The sequence below is a fragment of the Chlamydotis macqueenii genome, chromosome 1 (assembly GCF_036417535.1).
Source record: "Chlamydotis macqueenii isolate bChlMac1 chromosome 1, bChlMac1.mat, whole genome shotgun sequence".
NCBI classification, from domain to species: domain Eukaryota; kingdom Metazoa; phylum Chordata; class Aves; order Otidiformes; family Otididae; genus Chlamydotis; species Chlamydotis macqueenii.
The window spans coordinates 109,331,303-109,347,084 of record NC_141556.1 but is presented as its reverse complement, the minus strand read 5'-3'; the positions used below and the strand labels follow the sequence as shown (position 1 = coordinate 109,347,084).

At 36.6% G+C, this 15,782-nt stretch overlaps 1 long non-coding RNA gene across 1 annotated transcript in view; it reads right to left on the bottom strand.

Moving 5' to 3' along the window:
- LOC147602244 (uncharacterized) overlaps positions 1-15,058 on the bottom strand; it is a 39,438-nt gene extending 24,380 nt beyond the window's left edge. The window contains exon 1 of the long non-coding RNA XR_015260747.1: positions 14,991-15,058. This is a non-coding gene — a long non-coding RNA (uncharacterized LOC147602244). The remainder of the gene's footprint in view (positions 1-14,990) is intronic.
- Between the last annotated feature and the right edge of the window lie 724 nt (positions 15,059-15,782).

Here is a 15,782-nt window from a genome sequence, read left to right as displayed (position 1 = left end):
CTAGCAAGAAGGCCCATTTCTCTTGGCAGGCTGATGTTTTAAAAATACATTTTCCATCTACAATTTTAAATTAAACAATTATTTTGTCCCTGAAAGAATTCGACTTTTTTAAGGCTTCATTTGTACACTTTATATGCTTTCCCTGTAGCACAGAACTATTGTCTGGTTACATGCAGCTATTTCTTGGTAGCTAGCTGAACTCCTAGCTCCAGGTTCATAGAAAAGAACAAGAAGAATTCACCATGTTCCCTCAATCATTTATCTTGCTCTTCTTTGGGTATAGATGGAGAAACTTTTATACTAACAAAGTAATGAACTGGTGAAACAATATTCATGAAAATTTTGCCCTGGAACAAAGAAATTTGACTTCTGATACATAGCTTTACATTCATAAGAAACATTAATATTCTAAAATATAATGTAAATTACATGAATGTGCATCCTTGTAACCAACATGCAAAAAAAAAAAATCCCTATAAGGTTACATCTTTTCTAACCATTCTTTTTTAATTTTTTTTTTAGATTCTTTAACAGATCTTCAAGATGAATGAAAGCCACTTATATGGAGACAAAGGGTGGGAGACCAAAAAAAGCAGGTATCAGGTAATGTTCTGGCTCCCTTACTTTCTACAGAATTAGAACTGAATGTGCATGCTCTCATTAAGGAATGTTCCTAAGCATTTGTCAAATATATTTACACATATTTACTTCAATCTAGAGATTTAAAGTTTAAAGCCGATTTAAAGCTGCTAAGTCCTCTGCAGCTCTGAGGCCATACAGTATTTTTTAGAAGAGCAAGTATTTTCAAACGCTATTTCATTTAACAAACATAACTACATTTCCAGTATTTCAAGTACCATGCTATGGGCACTATTGATAAATGATGATTGGATCAGAATTTTACTTGAATATTTTAACTTACTTCACTAAGGATTTTATTGATTTCTTCTTAAAGGCAGTTTTGTATTTTAAAGTATTTGGATTCACTCACACTGGAAATGAAAAGTTGACTTTGCTTGTATTGATTGTGGAGCTGTAAGTGAAAAATTACGTTAATAAAGATAATGTGCCTAATACATTTTACAGCATTTGACTTTCTCAGTATTTCATAGTTTGACATATATTAATTGAAATACACACTTACACTAGTGAATACTTTCTTTCCTTTATGCATAGATTCTGTTTTCACTAATACTAGTCCTGAAATGAGTCTTCACTCAGACTTCACTCAGAGAGAAATGTACTATATCAGGCCTTAAAAATGTTACCATCACATTTGGGAAGCTATATTTAAGAAATGCACTATATAAAATGCATTGAAAGGAAGTAACTGTAAATTGGGGGCTGACTGGTATAAGTAGAGTTCCATTAAATGGAAAGAAGAGAAACAACTGATAATAGTCAGACTAGTCAGTAGAATCTTTCAATGCAATTTTATAAACATTGTAAAATAACTAATTATCTGTGATGAGAAATGAGTATCTGGTAAATTAGGATTGTCTCTTAAAACACAATATTATTACTTTACAATATTTTTATTTTCCCTCTCAAAACTGCCTATGAATATGATTCACTTAGTGTTAAGGCTACTTTTTGTATAAAACAAAAGCTTTTAGGATACCTTACATGATGATTGAGGCAAAGAATAAATCACTGTTTCATAATCATAGCAAGAGCCTGTTTGGCTGTTTAGCCACTTAACTTAGCAAGTAAATAACATTTTAACACAAACCTCTAATTTTGGCAACACCTAATAACATTATTTGATAACTCATATCATAAAGATACACATTTTCTGGTTTTTATGGGATAGAAAAAGTAGCATTCATGTACAGAACAGAGATGCACAAATTCTCCTCAACTCAAAACAAGAATCTAGATGTAGATCTTCAAACTCCATTTGGATGCTGAATATGCTGATCTCCATAACAAAAATAGCCAAGGTTAAGATTTTGGTAATTGACAAGGTAGATGCTGCTGTTTTAACAAATTACATATTCTGCAGATGTTTTCATAGAGCTGAAAAATTTGAAGCAGCTAAATTTTCTTTAAGGAGATGGAAACTTACGACGACTTCACCAGTTCAGTGATATTTAAGGAATTAATAAGATATTCCACTAATATGTGTCATGTGGAACTGTTATTACACTCTGGAAGGGACCAACAGACCACGGTCCTGTGTCTGGAAGTGATCAGCAGTCAATAACTTCATTCGCTCATAAAGTACTTAATTTTAAAAAGGAAGAAGTTCTGTAACCTCAACAACTCTTCAGTGCATGGTTTGAATAAGATCAGAAATATTGCTACTTCTAGCACCACTGCACATACTGTTTTTATTCATATAAATGTTTTACATTCTTGATTCTAACTAGGAATTTCCCTAAATTAAGTTTTGTGGTAACAGGCTGCAGATTAATTACAGTTCATATAAAAGCTGAGGTTACCTTATTCTTTTGATTCAGGCTTTTGAGTGTTTCATATTTCTCATTTACATAAATAAACTGAGCAGAAGCAAAGGAAGGGCACCCGCATGAGCTAAGTTCTCCCTTATGATGATGCTGTGCAGTAATAATATGGCTATAATATAATCATCTAGTGGTTTTTTTTGTCTTAGACTAGACTGAATTAACAAGCATCATTAGATATATCACCTAACCGTGTCAGTATTAGGCAGAGTTATGGTTACCTGTGGGTCCTCACACTGGATTTTCAGTTTATCTTTAGCTTTGAATTTTGTGAGTTCTTAATGTTTGAGAGTGTGGGATAATTTTGAGATAGTTTCAATATCTCTGGAATCTATGTTACCCTCAACTACTACTTTTCAGACTTACCACTTTTCTAATTTAGATTTATAGTGGGTTTTCTGCTTATAAAAAAAAGAACAGGCAATACAAAAACTTATTCCCATGAGGCTTTCTGTTTATTTACAAATATGAAGTTTTGCCTGTAAATCTTTCTTTCTTTTTAAAAAGAAATTTAACTTCTGTTGTCCACTACTCAAAAGTTAATATTTTATAATTACCAAAATGGACCAAGGTGGATGAAGCAAAACAATGCAAAGCTACAACATCCTCATGTCCTTTCCCCACATCTTTCAAGTTCCCTTTGTTTCTTTCACCTTCCTGAAGTCCTCCGCCTACATGCCCAGAGACCCTTCTGTAAGTACAAATGCACAGCCACTACAGTCTCATTCCTTGTATCCTCTCTCTTATTCTGTGTGCCTTTTCAATTTCCCTCCTCCTCTTACATCCTCTTATACTTCTTACCACATAATAATTAATCCTCCCTGTTCCTTCCCTTCTCCCTCACAGATACACTCTGTGCCTCTTGCCGCTTTTTTCATTTATTAGTTCAGGTGCAGAGGTTTGATTTTGGAAAAGGTAATGAAAAATTATGATTAAGGAATCCCTTGCTAGCTCCTCCCTCCTTGGACTAGTCATTTCTAAAATGTATGAACATATACTGGTAAATATTAAAAAAAAAATCTTAGCTTAAAATAACTGATAGACTTCAAAACCACATAATCTATTTTTCATGCTTTGCAATCTCTGCTTTGAATAAAACATACTGTTTGAAAATAACTAGGAGACTCTGACACTTAGTTCTGCAGTATTTGTTCTGTACTTGGTAAATTTCTTACTAATGAATAAAATAATAGTTTTCCAGAAGTTACAAGTTACTTATTTTCAGTGAAAGTTTTGCAAGAATGATCTCTGAGATCTCCCCTTTAAAAGCTCATTCTACAAAACTCGAAAAATGAGATCTTTAATTTACCTTTCAATAGACATTGAGTATGAGAGTTTAGGAAAAAAAAATCTAAGAAAGGAAAAGCATTGCCAATCAATTATTTTAAAAGTAAAGTTTAACTAAGAATTTTCTTTCCTAAAATATTTTCACACCGCACCTCACTGACTTGTTGAAGCATTTAAGTTCAAGTTCCATCAATTAGTTCCTTACCAAGGTAGTTTTGCAGACTTGCATTAACTCTCTGATGAAGCTTCTGAGTTCAAATAAATTAAAGGCCCAATCAATAAAACTGGAAATCAGCCTTGCAAATCATGTTGCCAACTAAGAACTGTCATTAAATTGGAGTTAAATCAAATTACACAATAAGAAAAAACAGCCGCTCCTCATGTACGAGAAGGGATCGTTAACACAAACCTCCACCTGGCCTGAAGATGCGTGCAGTCTGATGTTTGCTCTGGACTTCCAGGGTTGCCCCTTGGTGAGGATTCCCACGTCCTTGGCTCCCGGCTGAGGGAGCAGTGCGGGCCCAGCCCCGTGGCCTTGAATCCCAGCCCTTATCCGCTTTGGTATTTCCAGCAGCTCACACAGCTAATAAATAATGCAGTCATGAGGCACACTGCATGTTTACTTCCATAAACTAATACTTGGACTTTTTTAGTCAAAAAATCACAACCTGACTCATAGCTACGCTCAATTCCTTTCTTTTGGGCACAACACTGCCTGTACTTGTCCTTGGTGGGGTGGTTGGGGCAGCAGCAGGCCCCGTGCCTGCCAGAGCCGTTCCTGCCCCAGCAGTGCAGAAGGGCCCCTGGCTGCCCCTGGTGTGACGGTGCCTGTTGTGCTAACGGAGGTACAAGCTCCCAGGCAGCGCTCCCTGCCAGTATCTGGCTCCACAACAGGAGGTTCGGGAGAAGACTGTCTCCCACTGCAGACAACTCCTCCCACAGAGCAGGGCAAGAGGAGGGAAGGAGTCATAAGCCCCTTCGAGCGCTTGCAGGACTGGCAGCAGCATCAATAGGCCTGTCAGGGTGCAAATTGCTTTCTGTTTAAGTTGCTGGCCTCAATCTGGACACAGCATAAAGCTTTAAACTGAATTTTAATTTTACTAAATTTTACTAAGCACTCATGTTTTTCAAAGCTTCACATGTTGTCTCTAACTACATTTTTTTTATATTATCTTGCTCTACAACAGCAAGAGAAGAGAAGTCAGGGAACTATTTTCTCGTAAGAATGGCTAAGACTATACTGGCACTCCACATTTAGGTAAGTGTCTCACATTCCGAAGCATGACTTAGAGGCAGCACCAACCAGTTTATATGCTTAACAGCCTCCAGTTGGGTCACTCATTATGAAGCTTACTGTCAAAAAGCTGTAAAAATGCCTTTGCACCTGAGGTTTCTCTTTTAAAACTTGCCCACATGTTGTAAATCAACAGGATGCAGGCTTCTAAATGCCCAGGACATTTGGGGAAAAAGGTAGGATCACTTCAAAATCTTACATTAAGTATGTTAGGTTCTTAGACTTGTCACTAAAATTTACATTTTGGCCATTCTGGTACAGTTATACTTCAAAATTGAAATAATAATAAAGATACCTCTAAATTATTCTTATATCAGAAGCAAAATGCTTCAGAAGAACAATATACTTTACAGTATTTTATAATAATTACTCTCAAAACTCCCTTGTATCACTACAGGAATCAGGCACTTCACAAGTCGCATCCTGAGTAAATGTCATCTAAAGACAAAAATATATTTTTAGCAAAAACCTCCTTGTGGCTATAGCCAGACTGCCATCTGTGGTACTTCAGACGGGCTCGAGCATGCAGTCTCATCTCCAAGTTTGTGTGGGCCATAATCAATATGGGCTGACTACTACCAAGAATTTTCAGACACTGCCTTCCTATACAGCCGGTGAGGAGACACCAGGACAATCCGTGAATTAAGTGGTCTGAGCTTAGTTCTTTACTATACACAGCCTGGAAATAAATATCTGGGCAGTTGGGCTGAAGAAACTAGAAGTTAATATGGTAAGATACATATCGTTGAATAAATCTAGCCTAACTATAGATCAAAAGTTGTTATCGTTTGGACAAAAGAGCAAAGCGCATTGCTTAGCATAGAGCTGAATAGTTACATTGGCTCACTGCTCCTCGTACCCCAGCTCACAAAGACATCCTCGCACAGTGACATCAGCTTCAGCAGCGGCCCTCAAATACGAGGGTCTGGAGGCATAGCTGCTGCTTGAACCAGCTTTGCCACTATGACTGGTGACCTTGGCACAGCTTCCTCAAAAATTGCCTTGAGTATCCTTCTGTATGGGCATGCACTCTGCTGTGAAAAGAAGCCCTTTTCAGCAGCTCAGTTACAATTTAGTTCAATATAGTATAAATCATACTTTAGTAAAAATTATACACCCCAAAAATCCTCCTCCCTATAAAATACTCAGCTGACACAGGCAAATCTGGGAGTTCAAAGAACTTACAAAGTAAATCCTCTTCAGCTACGTAAACAAAGTATATTTGGGCTTTTTGAAGAGGTGGATAGACTGGAGATGGAAATACCTTCAAAAAGTGCAAGATTCGTGGGACAAGCTACGATATAGAATACCAGTCGAGGATCCTCAGTCCAGGACACATAAATACTAGAGGAACGTTCAAGCCATGTTTCCAGCTCTCCTGGTGACAGGCTACTGTGGACCCTACTTCCAGTTCCAGAGTGAGCATCCTTCTTGGGCAGCTTTCCAGGAAACCAACTATTCACAGGGTTTTAGCGCGCTCCAAATGCTATCCTTACTCTAAAGAGGAATTTCTTTCAAGTGATGGTGAAGTTATGGTGGGAAAATTCCCATCTGATAATTTCTTCCTAATATGGGGAGTTAAAAAATTTGTCTCAGGAAACTAATTGGAATGAATGATGAGGTTCTTTCTTTCACATCACTGTAGTGCCATGCAAAAAAAAAACCAACCCAGCAGTATACATATATAAAGATAAAACATTTCCAAGACTGACAGCCATCTTTTCTCAGATGTGTAAATCTGTCTTGATATTGCAGTCACCACAAGGCTCGGTGCATGTTAGGGAAAAGTGAGCCTTATAGTGCTTTTAGTGTCTAGGGACTTTGGTTGAAAAAAATCACAGTCACATAGAGCTTAAGCAAAGTCAATCTGATGGTCTCAAGCCAGACCTACAAAGGCGGCAGTACTGAACAGCTTATTCTGCTTCCTAAGTCGGAGAGTCACAGCACAGAGGCCTCATGGAGGATTTGCTTTTGCTTTCTGCTAACCTATAAACATGATAGTGATCCTACTCTTCTCTCAAGCCATCAGGGTTGACCATCCCCATTGCTAGTATATTTGCAATGCTCTACATTCTTTGCCATGACTATCATGACATCAGAAAATGAAGAATCAAAAAAGAACCAGTGGAGGAATGTGTGTAAACCAAAAGTATATGGAGACAGAACAAGAAAAATGAAGAGATCTGCATTTCCCCAATAAACCCAGATAAATCACTCTCAGCCATAGAGATAAAGCTGTAGTTGAGGAAACTCACAACATTCAGATAAAGGTAATATATGCATAATATATGTATGTCAACTATCTACAAGAAAATATAAAATGTACCCCAGACTTTTCACCCAACCAAAAGCAAAGTAGGTACTACACAAGGGTGTTCTGACTCTTAGAAAAATTATTAATCTGCTATTCTGTATCTCTATCCTTTTGCTGAGGTTCTTGGTGCAATGGTTGGAGCATATCAGTACCAGTCTTACTCAAGCCAAACAACTACGTCAGTCAGAAAGCCTCAAAGTACAGTTCTTTAGGGGTGAGATCTTTCTGTTCAAAAGGAGGTGCAACACAGGCAGTAGAGAGCAATGGGATCCATGCCTATTTTCCTGTAAGATCAAGTAACATGTCGATCACATTTGCAAAAGAAGGGATAAGAAGACAGGAGCCAGGTATTCCTGGACAAATGAGAAGATCATGACAGAAAAAGACAGGCGTGATCTTTGACTTTTGATTCAGATTTTGCAAGTATTCTTGAAAAAACTTCTTCAGCGTGAGGCTTGGTCTTACTGTTTCTAGAAGTAGCGTGAAAGAAGAGGTGGAGGGAACAAAACAAAATAAGATTTTGCCTGAAATTTCCATATAAGTTATACAATGTACAATAAAATACAGCTGAAATATCCAGAAGCCTTGTACAAAATTAAACTCTACCAAAAAGATCACTCTGATGTAAATATTTTTACTATGTGAGAAAAGACAAAGCTGAAATAATTTAATTCTTCTGTACTATGTAATGCAAAAGCATTAGCTTTTCAATCTTGTATTTAAGTATGCTATAAAAGCAATATTCGCATTTAAACAGGGCCTGCCAGATGTATTTAATTTTAGTTTTATTAAAAATACTAGAAGCTGCTCTTAATAGATAAATGAATGTCATATGAAACCACATCCAAAAAATTTGAAACATTTCAAATGCACTTCTATTCCTGTTTTATCAGTTAAGCAACGTATCACAGGTCTCTTGCTGAAAAGTTTCAATAAACAGATTTTAGAGATTAATAAGGGGTGTTTGTCATTTTTAAAGGACAGATTTGCAAGGAAAACCTTTTCTGGGATTGCTTTTAAGCATTTTACCACATTCTTTACCTAAAAAATCTCTAAAGAACTTCTACTTATTTGAAGACAAGAGGAAGTTAAATGAAGCATAAGACCAAGTGAAACTCAGCATTTTCTTTTGTTGAAGTGGAATGACAAAACCAGAAAGTACCTCAGCTACAGAGAAAAAGACACACTGACTTTCAATTTTCATAATGTAAATCTATAGAATTATTTGTGACAACTTAAAATATGCCATATCAACTATACTGATCTATATTAACTCATATATTTTTGACTACTTTGTGCTATTTCAACAGCACAATATTACCTGAAACTTGCTTTACCTACCCTGGTAAACTGGATTAATGGCAGCTTTATTCCACAGAAAGGTCTCAAAATGCCTGGGCCCAAAACACCCAAGCTCTGTTAGTGCATCTGACCCAGAGTTATGAACTCAGAAAAGTCCCTTTAGCTCTGTTTTCTTTGGACATGCCTGTGGACACATGCCCTCTGGGCTGGGCTGCAGAAGGAAATCCAAACTCTCCCCAGCACTCTGAGGTGACTTAGCTCTTAAGACAAACAGGATCTGGCATTAAAGTGGGTTTTTGCTGTGCTGTAAGTTTCTGTATTGGGAACCAGGGTTAAGGCCTTGGATCATGCTTAATCTTTACCATGGAAATTGTGGCAAGCACAAGACTGTTGGCCGGGTCAATGGCTCTGCAGCCAGTTTTTCTGTAGGACCAAACTTGTGAAATGCTGAGGACCTGGGTCTCCCAAAGAAACCGCTGTGAGTTACAGATCAGTTAGATCTCAAGATTTGTCCCAAAATGTCCTAATGGGTATTTCTTCTTTATGCAAGAACCAAAGTAAAGGCACATGAGTGACAACATTATGGCTCACTTATAGGAACTAGCACTGTTAGACGGGCCCTAGATGGGAACACATCCATGCGTAGCCATGTGACAAAGTGCATTTATTTCCTACAGAAGCAATATAGCAACAGAATGCTGAGTACTACGTGACTGACTAATATTCCAACCGTACTGTAAAGGTAAAAAATGCCAGACTTCGCCTAAACCAGACAATATGTTTTATGACTTTAAAATGAAATCACAAAAGACTTAACTCCATCCAGCTGTTCCTTGTTTTTCATTCTCTACCTTAATCCGCTTCAAAATTACCTCACAGTCTCATTCATTTTCGCTTGTAACTTGATAACTCTTACCAAAACAATGTATTACGCATTACAGGGCAAAAATCCTAAATTAAAGAACAGAGAAAGAAATACAGAAATGCAGAAAAAAATATATTCATTAAAGCTGGTGATGGCGCAAAGAAAATTTGCATAGCAACCTGCAACTATGCCTGACAGAATTACCAATTTACCATGCATTTGAAGGACAGATGAAACATCCCCACATTTTCTGCATCAGTCATTTCCATTCAGTTTAGCTTGGTATAAACAATCTCCCTTATTTTGCAACTAATTGAAGAATTAATATAAAAGGATTGAACACCTGTTGCTCTGTTGGCAAAAACCAGCAATTACAATGTTTCTTTCCAGTGGACTTAATCTACAAAAGAAAAATTTTAAAACAGAAAAGGAAGAAAACATACTGGTGACCAGGGTCTTTTTGAATCCACAGAGGATATCACAGTTTTTATTCAGATTGTGAGTGGTCCCTGTTAAGTTTCGGTGGCTGATGGAGGTCTCCTCTCTATCCCCTCATTTAGCCACTGCTCCCCTTAAGCGTTTTCCATTAGCTTGGAGTATCTGTGATCCATTCAACCTGATCTCTCCTCTTCCCCACACACTTTAAGACAGCCTTAAAATCCATTGTACATCTACCAAACTGTCATGCAGAACCTCTTTACCAATTTCCTATTACAAACATTATTCATTGAAAATAAATGCTATTAAAAAGAGAAACTAAATCTATTTTCATCTCCTTTTTTTTATTCCTTATCTAGGAAAGTGTTTAGGTAAGTTGAGGTAGAGTCAAACACAGGGATCTGTAAGCAAGAGATTTTTTGAATGGGCAGAACTGAAAGGAAAACAATAGCCAAATGACAAGCAAGCATCAAATCCACTTAAAATAAACATTCTCAACTTTCCCTACTGATGCAAAACCTAAACCAATTAAATACTGGAAATGTCAAAGATTTTGTTACGGTCACCTGCAATAAAAGTAAAGCAAGAAATGCAGGAGTTCAAATACCCTGGAGAAAGACCTATTTGCTCTTGGAACTTGGAAGCTCTAGGACTGCAGCTCTCACCCCAACATCGAAAAGCCACGTTTCCTCCTCTCCGCAGACCATGGGATGCCCACGGCCCACATCAGTGCTGTCACCCTGACCACAGCAACACAGGGGCAAGGCTCAGGACTTTTGCTGTACATCAACAAACTTTAAATAATTTTCCAGCAAAATTATCATTATTACTATTATTAATTATAAATTATTAAGTTCCACTCCTTTTCACCTTTTATGAAAAAGTACATGGAAAGAGACAGTATCAATTTTCCCCAACTATTCTGGAATAAGCATCACTGTCTCATTCAGATGCTCCTACTTTGGCAGTAATGCCTTTATCACATTGAGGAGATCTCATCTTTAAGGTAATTTTCAGAAACAGGTCTCACTTTAAAAAAATCACAGTGGATATATAGGCACAGCCCTTTTCCCCTCTCATTTCATAGCTGTTTCTGGGAATGGCTAAACTGTGAAAACACTCACTATTTTTTCTCTCTTTTATAAGATATCTGCTTATGGGATGTACACATCTCAAGGGTTTTTTTCCTTTTTCCAAGATAAGGAAGACTGAAAACCACCATGAAATGGGAATGCACAACCTGGGGCATAAACCTCCACAAGCACACCTTTGTCTCCCTGTTCAGGCTGTTTTGCCTTGGTGCATTCTAGATTGCTTTTTTAAAAAAGGCATGCCAAACAGGTGACATAAGGGATGAGGAGGGCTAATTCTGTCTGTGGCACCCGACCTGCATGGGTGGAGGCACCTGGCAGTGGGACCTGCTGCCACTGGCAGTGCCGAGTGCTTTAGGAGCCACTCGTATAGGGAATGTGACTTCCTCAAGTCCTGCTGAGTTAGGAAGATGCATCAGAACTTCATTCGGGGCCAAAAATGACAAGGGCATAGTGGGTCATGGTCAGGCTGACACGCTGTGTGAGGACACAAGTGCTGAGACCCCAAAAGAGGATTAGGCTGAGCGGCACGTGAATCATGACATGGTGGAAACACAGGTGGAACTGCAGGTTATTTGGGTCTGTGTTCATAACACTGAGTTGTGCAGGCACAAAGAAAGAATATCATAAATCCAAGGAAGATCGGGATCAACTTGTGACTCTGCCCACCACTATCCAAGCAGCGGTGTGCAATATTTTTTGGAAAATATTATAAGGACAGAAAAAAATTGTTCCTCTCCCTTTAAAAAAAATGTGCACCTATATAACAACAGTGACAAAAATCAACTGTCTAGGATAAGCTAATTCTATGAAGAAAGACTAAAGGGTTAAATACTTGATATTTTTCTGAATTCGTAAATCAAAACAAACTTTTAAAGCTTTCCTGTTAATGGAATTAAAATCATCATCAGTCTTTCCTTAAGTGTCTGCAGTACATAGTCACAGTCCATTAAGAGAACATGTTTGCATTGTTCATAACAGGATGTAAATGAAATAATCAAGTAATCAGGACTATTTCGACATCAATAAAGCCTCAGAGTGATTATTATGCACAGCCATGACACAATACCTTTTTGCATACATTCCCTGATCAGATTAAAGTGGTGATGAATTCCTCGATGGCTCAAGTGTGCTCCAAGGAAAGCTAGAAGGTTGTACAGTTAACTCCCAGGGTGTAACTCTAAACCATACAACCTACTACCTCAACCCGGATGCACACAGCTTCCAACGGTGACCAGAAAGTCTTCTTCACTTCTTCAGCCTTTCTTTGAAATATGACAGCAGCCATAGGCTTATATATTTCCCATGGGGGTAGGCTTTCTACTGCAGTTGTTCCCCACTGTTCAGACAATAAGGCATATTCTTGGATAGATTTTGTACTGTAGAGGTAGAATTTCTGTTCTACCCTGTTTACATATGTATAAAGATATATACATGTGTGTTTTACGTGTGTATATACATACATATTTGATAGGAATTATGCAAGTCCAACTACATTTCTGGAAATAAGTGACCATTTGGTCTTATCTTACAATAAAAATAAAATAGAAATATCTTCCTGTTTTTTCTACATTTTTTGATTGTACTACCATGTAATAGTATATTTAATAAAGCCAGAAAATGGTATATCCTACTCTTCTTCATTGGAAGCTCTACAATTCCCTCAAATCTCTTTGTAAGTTTTCATGAGATATTAAGCCAAAGGTGCTTAAAGCAACCGATAAAAGAACAAATCATTGAATCAACTTTGAAGATAAGGCAATGTACAAGAGAAGCATTCCAAAAACAATATATAGTTTTGTACACTCACTCGGGCTTGTTGTCAAATACCACTGCATTGTGTGCTACATAAACTTTTGCCAGATCACCATACTGACACAGACCCATAGAAGCGAGCTTGTGCAGTACGTTTCAACACAAGATCGGATCTACGGGTTTATGCCAATTGGCATCGTTGATTAGCATTTTCCTTTTAAAGTGAGACACAGAAGACTTTAAACAAACAAACATAGGAAGTAATGTAAGAACAAGTATTTAAGAGTAAAAATATTACCGTCTTTTGCAAAGAAGACTACTTGAAACTTAACTGCATACATGGTCGATGCACCAAACAAGCCAAAGACTTGTAATTAGTTTGGGTTTTGAAAAAGGAAGAAAACACTTTTTCTACAGATTGACGGTACAACAATGTTTTGTCTTCAGCAGGAATTAATGTCCTTTTGCACACAGTTTGCCTTACCGATGGACTCTCAACTCCCAACAACTTGTATTTGACTACAGCATGCATGCAGCAGGCAAGACTGGAATCCATAATTGGATGTGACATAGAAGTGAACAATACAGGTTTGTCCTTTGTGTCTGAGCTCCTATCATGTACTATAACCCAAAATACAAATCACCCCACCAAATCTGAAAAACAATGAGGCACACTGGAATATAGCTCCCATACAGCATTACAAAGCCTACTTAGCTATTTCTTCATATTATAGGGCATCTAAGTACTGCTTGACAATAACTTGTTGATTAAACAACGCCTATTAATCAAAGCAAAGAAGTTAATTTGTATATTTTATTCACTAATCCTCCCATCAATGCTATTCCCTGATAATAAGAATGCAAGTACAAATGCAATCTTGCAAAACTTCAGGGTTAACTCCTACAATAACTACCTTCTTTTTGTGACCGGCAAGCAACACGATACAAATTATCACGCACCGAATGTAGAGTGTCCTATGCAACAGACTGAAAACAGGCCCTTTGATCCACTAAGCAGTAATTCAGAAAGGTGAGACATAGATAAAGTTTTAGAACTTACATATTCTAAATGAAAGCATTGATAAATACCGCATCTTTAAGCATAGCATCTTACACATTAGAATAACTTGTAATAATATAAACATAAATGCATTTGTAAAATACAGGCATAAGAAGCAGATATACTTTTAAAATCAGGTGCTATAGAAAGGTCTCATATAATTTTAGTGGGTTACTGAAATCTGTATCCGAATACGATTTTAATGCCTGCCTTCCCCTAGTTCCCACTGAAGGCCCTAACTCAGCCGACGCTAGTCGGGCAAAACTCCTTTCAGGAGAATGAGTGCTGCCAATAACAAAGTTTTTGAATCAGGGAAATGCTTTATTTTCTTGCAGACTCCAACATGTATTTCTAGTTCAGTAATGACAGCTGAGCATTAGTAAATGACTTTTTTTTTCCTTTTTTTTTTGTTTTAATTTAGTGGATTAAATCTTGCATGTTCAAACGTACCCTTTTTCATTTTAAAACACTGCTAATTTTTTTTTCTAGAACAGTTTGTTTTAAACTTGCTTTCACTTTATATGCAACTTTCCAGCATTCAGAAGGAATGATATTTTTATAATTGTTTTCTGCTGACACTGAGGAGATAGAATATATGACAAGCACTCAAACTAGAATAGTTATCCTAGTATTAGAAATAAGTATGCAGACTACGTATATAATTTACTGAACGATTGTAATAAGTTCTATTAAATTGCTTCTCTGATTTTCTTTCTTTTTTTTGTGAATAGAAGAGATATTCCACATTTCAAAAATAATTTGTCACTATAGTTATAGTTATATACTAGCAAATAGAGATATGTACTATAAACACACTAGTAATATAAATAAAATAGTAAATATATGTGTTATATATTTACTAGGTGTAACAAAAGAACAAATTATGTATTGATCTTTCAAGTCATTCTAAAGCTTCATGGAAATATACAGTATAAAGGCTGCCCAATCTGCAATATTCCCAATAGAAATTAATTGGAACAAAAGTCTAATACATATCTGTGAAATTATATTTGTAGACTCTCTTAAGGAAAGAAATAATTTTAAAGCTAATATGCTTCATGTTCTTGCTATTAACTTTATTTTTTAACAAAAAAAAAAAAATTAAGATCACTGCATTACCTTCACTGAATTCTGATGTAATTAACTTCTTCAGTTTCCTTTTCATTTTATTTTATTTTTTCTTTCACTAAAACAAAAAAAAAGTGAGAGAAAGATTTTGAAATATCTGTTTTGTGTAAGGTGTTTTCAGAACAACATGAAACATGCACAAAATTAGTAACTATGCTTTTAAGGTATAAAACCGATGCACTGCTGATGCCCGTCTCAGGGCCACGGGAAGGCATGCTCTGAAAACGGACACTTTGGCAAAGGGACTATTTCACTTAGTATTTCCTAGTCTTTTTTCATCCCACAAATATTTTATTTTATTAGGAATTCCAGAAGGGAAAGAGCATGCTGAACAAAAATAAATAGCTTTTATCAAATAGTGCATACGATGAGGTATTTTGGTACTGAACTTCATAAAAATACTGGGATAAACTAATTGGCTTAAATCAAGAAATGTTTGCAAAACTTTATGGAAAAAAAAATTAAAAGATGTGATTACTGTGATCAGCTACAGAAACTTTAAAAGTTCTTTTAAGCTAATGCAAGCCTTTGTTTCTCAACAGACCTAGGCATTAATGATATATGTAATTATTCTAACAAAACTATTGAAGAGGGCAGTATCACCATAAATCTAAGAAACACTTTCTTGTACAAAATGGGTGAATGGAGATATATGTGTCATATACATAAAGGTCTCCATTCAGCAATTTCCCAGAATTCATTGCAGAACAACAAAAATATAAGGTAGCAAAACTAGCATATAATCCTAGAAGTTACTGTCTAATCAGTAATGTATAAAAAATA